This window comes from Notechis scutatus, chromosome 1 (genome assembly GCF_049901735.1).
Source record: "Notechis scutatus isolate UNSWTSFEM ecotype Mainland chromosome 1, rNotScu1.2, whole genome shotgun sequence".
NCBI lineage: Eukaryota > Metazoa > Chordata > Lepidosauria > Squamata > Elapidae > Notechis > Notechis scutatus.
Window position 1 is genome coordinate 227,123,045 of NC_142009.1, and position 8,124 is coordinate 227,131,168.

Genomic DNA, 8,124 nt, shown 5'->3' on the forward strand with positions numbered 1-8,124 from the left:
TGTGATCAAAAAGATGCTTGTTAACTACCATGTATTTATTACTTTTGCAGTGTCCCAGCATCATGAGATCACATTTTGCGACCTTCTGACAAGCAATGTCAATGACAATGACAAGCAATCTGGGAAGCCAGATTCACTTAACCATATTGCTAAATTAACAATTGCATTGATTCACTTAACTATGCCAAGAAAAGTCATAAAATGGGGCAAAACTCACTTAACTTTATTGCTTAGCACAATTTTGAGCCCAGCTATGATTGTAAGTTGAGGAGTACCAGTATAACAAATTGCTTCCCACCCAAATAACAAAAAAATAATCCAAAAAAAAAAATCCCTTCTTACAGGAAGAAAACAGCACAGCAGATCTAAAACCTCCCTTAAAAGCAACATTTTAATATTATTTGAAAGGCCAAAGGATTTGGGGGCCAACCTAAATTTGGGAAGAATGTTGTTCCAGAGAAAATAGTGGCAGGAATGACCAGCCCTTGTGCTCCATGCAGATGATGTTCCTTGAGTACATGGAGATTTTTCTTAAAAAGTAAATGGTCTCACAAATACCCAGATCCTGAACCATTTAGGTCTTCAAAAGTAACACCTTGAATTACACCTGAAAATCTACTAGTAGTAAGAAACGATAAGCCATGGTGGTGTAGTGGTTAGAATGCAGTACTGCAGGCTACCTCTGCTGACTGCCGGCTGTCTGCAATTTGAAACTCACCAGGCTCAAGGTTGACTCAGCCTTCCATCTTTCCGAGGTTGGTAACATGAGGACCCCAGATTGTTGGGGGCAATATGCTGACTCTGTAAACCACTTAGAGAGGGCTGTAAGCACTGTGAAGCAGTTGTTGTACAAGTAATCCTCAAATTATGATCACAATTGAGCCCAAAATTTCTGTTGCTAAGTGAGATGGTTGTTATGTCAGTTTTGTCCATTTCATTATCACTACAATTCTTAAATTAGTAATAATTTAAGTGAATCTGCCTTTCTCATTGACTTTGCTTGTCAGAAGATGATATTACTCTAGGACATCATACATAGGAGTCAGTTGCCAAGCATCTCACCATGGAGATGCTGCAATGGTTATAAATGTTGAAAATGGTCACCAGTCATCTTTTCCAGTGTCGTTCAGTGACTTACAAATGAACTGTTTTAAGTCGAGAAGTACCTGTTGTGGGCAAATAGTGTCTCTAACTACTTCAGCTGCAGACATCTCTACCATATTTAGCCTTTGGGTCTTCAAGGGACATTCCAAATAGAGCACATTGCAATTGTCCAAACAAGAGGTGACCAAGTCATGAGTGATAGTGAGGATTGCTTTCTGAACTAACAAAGGCTGTAACTGATCCACAAAATTTCCTAGCCTCTGTTGCCACCATTCTTCAAACCAGGATTGATAATACATAGGGATTTCCAAATCAGTTCTACGTGGAGAAGGCCAATTCTGTCCAGAACCAAAAATCAGAAGGTTTCTGAACCTAAAATCTATCAATTTGATTGGGACAGAGATTAAACCTGTTCCTCAGCCTCGAGGAACAGGGATAGAACATTAACCACATCTATTTGCCTCAAAAATAGAATTGTTTGGAATGGAAGACAAGGGTGCCTTTGAGTCAGCCTTGACTTCTGATGACTACATAGATGAGTCTTTCTTGGCATCATTGCCTTTATTTTAAGCTGAGAGAGCATGACTGGCCAGCTAGTTTCATTCCTTAGGGCAGGACTTCAACTCATTTCCCCATGTTACTTCAAACTGGTTATCCTTAAACATGTAAAAAAATAATACGGACAAGAGTCTTGAGCGGAGTGTCCTTGGTCTTGACTTCTCCTTGTTCCCCTTCCTCTGCAACTGGAACTGATACTTCAGAAAAGAGAACCACAATAAAACAGTGCTACAATCCTTGAAGGTAATTCAGAAAGCTATTATGACTTTCACTATCTTGATCTCAGGAATGGTATTCATACAGCATGCTAAATCAAAATCAAGTCAAATTATTACACAATATTTATAAATTAACAGTCGTTGTTTTGTTCTGAAAGTGCTGAATGCTACAATCTACACTGGAAGATTGTGGCATTCATGATGTTACCTAGTTTGGGTAACATCTGCAAGAAAACAAGCAAGGTCAGAGAGCACTAAGGACCCCTCATGTCAACCCTGACCTACAAATGTTCTCCCTTATTAGTAATTTTTTTTTAAAAAAATAAGACTCTGCAACACTTAGCAAATATAATACATTTTGCTGTTTATCATAGAGCAAGTTGAACAATAAACCCATAATTCTCAGTCCCAAAGGTGTGTTTTTTTTCAAAAGGCAATTGAACTTTCATTGTTTTTCCTTGAAGACATTTCACTTCTCAGTATATATAATTGTCAGTATATAATCTACGAGCATAAGAGCTGTAAGTTAAATGCCACACAAGTAAATCTACATATTAGCAAGGTACAATACAAGCTGTCACAATCCTTAAACAAGGATAGATAACTGATCCGTAACTCTGAATATGCAGTTAGGGTCTGCAGTATGCACAGTATAATTCTGGGGAATTATATTGTGAAATAAGCTCCTTTCAAATGGTGCTTATTTATAACTAAGCATGCTTACACTGTAAATCATAATAATTAGAACAGGACCAGTATAAGGACTTCCATTCTGGATAGGAAACTCCTTAATCATATACAGGTATGCTCCTCCTTTAAATCTAACTAACTTGTGTTGTTGCTATGGTAAATTTCTATGATAGCAATCTCACTTCCATTGCAAACAGGAGCTGCTCAGTGTATATAGACCTAGTGTATATAGATCTTATGTATCTTCTGGATCATCATTTAACATCGTCTCTGCACCAGGACAGAAGAAATTTAGAGAGAACCAGTTCATTGTGATTCATAGGCTGCTGAACAAGATATCCCATTCTTACAAGACTAGTTTGTTATTTCTGGATGACACGTATCAGACTGATAAAGAATAATCAGAGTGAGTAAAAATATATACATACAATAAAAATAGTTTGCACTTTGGGATAGCAAGAAATCTCAACCTGTAATTAAAAGGATCTATTTGATATGGTGCTATGGAACTTGACTTTAACTTTTCTTGCTTATGTGGAAATTCTTTATTTTTTGAGTTATTTCTTGAAAAGGGGATCTAGAAGTGACATTTAACATCTGAAGACTCCCATCTGACAATGCTAAACAAATCCACACGTAAACCCTAAAACAGCTTTCACTGTTTTCCAAGTATCAATACCTCTCATTACTTGGTCCAGGCATATCAAACACATGGCCCATGACCCAGATACAGCCCACGCAGCCTATATTCACCCCAGCTCTGCAAGGGCAAAAACCAACCCCGATACATCATGATATGGCCCGCAATGCAATCGGGTTTGACACCCCTGACCTAGTCAAATCATCATCTTTGAGGAAAGATGTACTAACTGAAATAAATCACAATTCTGATTTACTTCCTACATCATTTCCTTAGTTTGTAGACCATCTAACCTGTAGGTTCAGTATTATGTATTGTGAAATCCCTATAGATTTTAAAATTATACACAAAAATACTAATAATACTGCGGTTAGCATGGGGAACATATCTTACTTTGATTTTGAAAAACCAATCCTATTTTGCCAAATTATGTTAGTAAATTTAGATGTGATAAAAATCATCCTATGATTGGTTTGTATATCCCTGTGATGGCGAACCTATAGCATGCATGCCACAGGTGGCACATAGAGCCATTTGTACTGGCACGCGAGCTGCATGCAAACTTACCTCACTGTGCATGCGCATGCCTCACAGCTGATTTTCGGCCGGTTTGAGGCCTTTTTTGGCCTCCCAGAGGCTTGAGGAAGGCTTCTGCAGGCTTCTCAAGCTTTGCAGGCCAAAACCTAGGCCCGTTTCGTCACTTCCTGTTTTTCCAAAAATACCGGAAGTGATAAAACGGGCCTAGTTTTTGGCTTGCAGAAGCCTGCAGAAGCCTTCCTCAAGCCTCTGGGAGGCCAAAAAAGGCCTCAAACTGGCTGAAAATGAGCTGTGAGGCGCAGTGCAGGTAAGGGGGCGGCAGAAGTGGGTGAGGATTGCATGCGCATGCGTAGGGGGCATGGGGGGGTTGCACATTGCCTTCTGGGTGCTGGCATGCGAGTGCAAGCGCATGCACAATTTTTGGCACAGGAGTCCAAAAAGGTTAGCCACCACTGGCATATCCCATTCACATATAATGGATATTCAGTTTTTCACACTGAACAAAGTAAGGATAATTTCTATTGTTATCAACATGTCACAGTAAGGAGTCATGAGTCTTCTGCAGCAAATATGACTCATGTGATCTTACAAATGTATTATCACACTCCACATACCTCTGATCCCTTGGGTCATCATTTCAGAGATATTTCCTTACCAGATTCTTTAATGCCTTCAACAATAACAGAGCTTCTAATGTTCTTGAAAAGTTCTCAAACATTCATAGAGATATTCAGAGATGTATCTACCTTGAAAATAGCCCATCTTGAAATGTATAGCATAGTCAAACATCAGGAATTGACCACAGGAAATATTTTATGACATTTGTATTTATGATAATTTTATTGTCAGAATTCTGGCAGTTACTCCAATTAAATCATGAGCCTCAAGCCACACTGCCAAAACTAAAAAAAAATTATTTGAAGATAACATTCTACGTCCGGCATTTACCTGGGCATAGCCAACTCTGAGATAATTGATACTTTATGAGTCAATTCATAAAACATTTTGTATACATGTTTTATATTTGACATTGATGTTATATAAACATTTTATAAAATTTGCCAAATTTCAACATCACAGGATATTCATGGGTCTCTGATTTTTGGATGAATTCTGTCAGTTAGCCCATTTGAAGTTCTAGTGTTCAAAAGGTTTTGCCCTTTGAGGCACCATTTTGCCCAATTAAAAGTTGTAAAAAGTTACCATACATAGATGTGATTATGAAATTAATTTAATTAATTTAAAATTTAAAACATCCAGTCACTTTGGTTAGTAAGATAGATGGCATATAATTTTTTTGAAAAAGAGTTGGGCCTGGTTAGTATTTGGTTAGGATACTAGTACTTGGCTAGAACTAGTACTATAGGCTAAACTCAAAGTAAAAATAACCTAGAAATCATTCTGTGCTAAAGCTCTTCTATTCAGTTGCCAAGAAAACTAACCAGGGGTGAGATTCACATTTTTAAAAAAACCGGTTCTGTGGGTGTGACTTAGTTGGTGGGCGTAGCTTGGTGGTCATGTGACTGGGTGGACGTGGCTTGGTGGTTATGTGACTGGCTGGGCGTGGCCAACTCAATATCACTCACATCGAGGCACTTATTTCGTCTGGTCTCTCATGACTGTGGGGATGCTGCAACCGTCGTAAGTGTGAAAAATGGTCATAAGTCACTTTTTTCAGTGCCATTGTAACTTTGAATGGTCACTCCACACAAGCAAAGTACCAGCAAAGGAGGGGGAAAAAACTCCAGAGACATTCCTGAGACAGGAAGTCTAGTCCTGCCAAGAATGAAATAAGGGTTAACGGAGAGGCAGTTTCTGTAAGCAACACCAGAATGTTTCCTTCCTGCCTTCCTTACAGGATTAGGCCAGTAATTTCTTCTAACAACCGCTTCTCCGAACTGCTTAGAATGTTATCAACCAATTCTAGTGAATAGGTGCGAACTGGTAGAATCCTACCCCTGAAACTAACGATATATTCATGAAGTGATCAGAAGTTGAGTGCAACTTGGAAATGTTATACTACACAGGGAGTACATTTACTGATAACTCAAAAGTAACAATTATGTATGATACAAACAATCACATCTACATATTATCAATATGTAATAGGAAATGTTTATCTCTGTTTAATATTTGATAAATGTTAAACTGATAAATTTTAGTTCAAATATTTCTTGATACAACTGACCTTTGTAAATTGTTTTTTCAAGTTTAGGCAGATTAAAGTCAATGTCCTGGGGAGGTGAAATATTTATTCGCTGCTTGTAAGTTACTGGTTTATCTGATGTCAGATTTGTATTAAAAATGGTAATTTTGTCAAATGTCAAATGCAATGACATTTGAGCACAAAGATAATATTGGAGGATAAGCAAATACACTATTCTGTAATATTGTGGTGAAAATTGTAGGTTTTGTAGTAATGCTGCCAAATCACATTTCATTTCTAAAGATACCAGTTCAAGGACTGGCATCTACCACATGTCTTCTTCAGTGAAAATAGTTTATTTGGCTTCTCTGGAATTTTCTTTTCTCTTGTTCTTTTGTTCTCTCTCTCTCTCTTTGGTTCTCTTCTACATTTAGCACTCCCATGTTGTAGTGTTATGTTTTACTTCCTGCATAATTGCTTTCCAGCTCCAAATATATTTTATGTTAGTTTTTAATGGTATTAGTGCTATGCTCCACAGCATCTGTCCATCCATCCTTTCTTCTGCTATCCCTTATTGATTACATTTTGAAAAACAAACATATAACAATGAGCAGTATAAGCATTAAAACTCAACAATAAGCAATAATTGAGCAAAAACTCAACAATAAGCAAGCTTCTTCATCCTTCTAATAATAGTACCTCAGTGTAGGTGAGCAGTTGTCTGCCACAACATGCATAAGCATAATCTATGTGTATTGGATTATGTTTCCTTTCCTCCCTTATCTGTGGGAATACTGGAAATTAAAGACCAACATATCTGGAAGATACCGAGTTGAGGGAATCAACTAAGGGTAATAATATTAATGTCAATATATATTTTAATCCCTGTAAAGTCAGAAATATGAAATGCAGTTCTTATAACTGTGATAAAATTATATTTCTATCAGTTTTGATATTTCATTGGAACTCTGCTGTTTTCTGATCTATATTAAACAAGGTTACCCTATTCTGAAAAAAAACCAAACCCGTTCCATCTATATGAAATCATTCTCCTGGTCCCATCGTGCTTGAAGACAAGGAACAAGGTGAGCTTTAAAGAGCATAAAACTGGAATTTTACAACTTGAACAAATGGATTTCTTCCCACGTGCCACCTGTCTATGCCAGGAAGGAGATGTATCGCAAAGCAGTCTGTTTAAAGGTTTACAGAAGGCCTAATCTACTTAATATAACAGCTGTGTGAGCAAAGGCATGTTAAACAACAATTAAATCCTAAGTAATTTGGTTTTTCTTCCTTCTAATATAAATCAATCTGTGGAAAGGGAAAAATACTCTTCTAATCAAGCTAATAAAAGCTTGATATAGTATATAGTATTTATACTATACAGCTTAGCCATAATTTGCTTGACTAGAATTTTATGGATAAATATTTTCTTGGTTCACACCACGCACCTAATTATAAGTTATGAGTTATGTACCATGCTGGGATAAAGTATATTTATGAATTTTGCATCATACTCAATTAGGTTTAACTGTGTTTTTGAATAAAATATAATTGGCTGGGTTTCCTCCACACACAAAACCAAAATAAAATAAACTACAGTAAAGCTTAGTGTACTTATGAAGTCAAGCACACTAGGCCATAATATGGTTTATGTGATGTAAGCCAGTGTGGCTTAACTCAGGAAACCAAATCCATCCATTTTTTTTTAAATCCAGCAAAAAACAAAACAGTACAGGTAGTGCTCGATTTACAAGTTTATTTAGTGAACATTCAAAGTTACAGTATCAGTTTTTCACACAACCTTAGCAGCATCCCAATGGTCACATGATCAAAATCCAGATGCTTGGTTCATAGGTATGGTTGCTGTGTCCTGGGGTCATGTGACTAGCTTTTGCAAACTTCTGACAAGCAAAGTCAATGGGGAAACCAGATCCACTTAACATGGTACTAACTTAACAAATGCAGTGATTCACTTAATAACTGTGACAAGAAAAGGCGTAAAATGGGGCAAACTCACTTAATCAATGTTTCACTTAGCACCATAAATTTTGGCCTCAATTATGGTCGTAACTCGAGCATTATCTGTATAGGTCACAAGCAAGGAAGAATTTCCATTCGCTCCACATAACCCAGGTGAGGCGTTTATTGTGTCTAACTTAATACTGGAAATGAGAGATCAAACGACACGCCACGTGAGGTCGATAGCGAGCCATAGCTATTTCGCAAGC

The 8,124-nt window shown here is 37.3% G+C and overlaps 1 long non-coding RNA gene across 1 annotated transcript; it reads left to right on the forward strand.

Moving 5' to 3' along the window:
- Positions 1–5,955: 5,955 nt before the first annotated feature.
- LOC148133212 (uncharacterized) lies at positions 5,956–8,034 on the forward strand. Its single transcript, XR_015746596.1, has 3 exons — positions 5,956–6,011; positions 6,891–6,978; positions 7,987–8,034. It is a non-coding gene; the product is annotated as an uncharacterized LOC148133212 (long non-coding RNA).
- Positions 8,035–8,124: the final 90 nt, after the last annotated feature.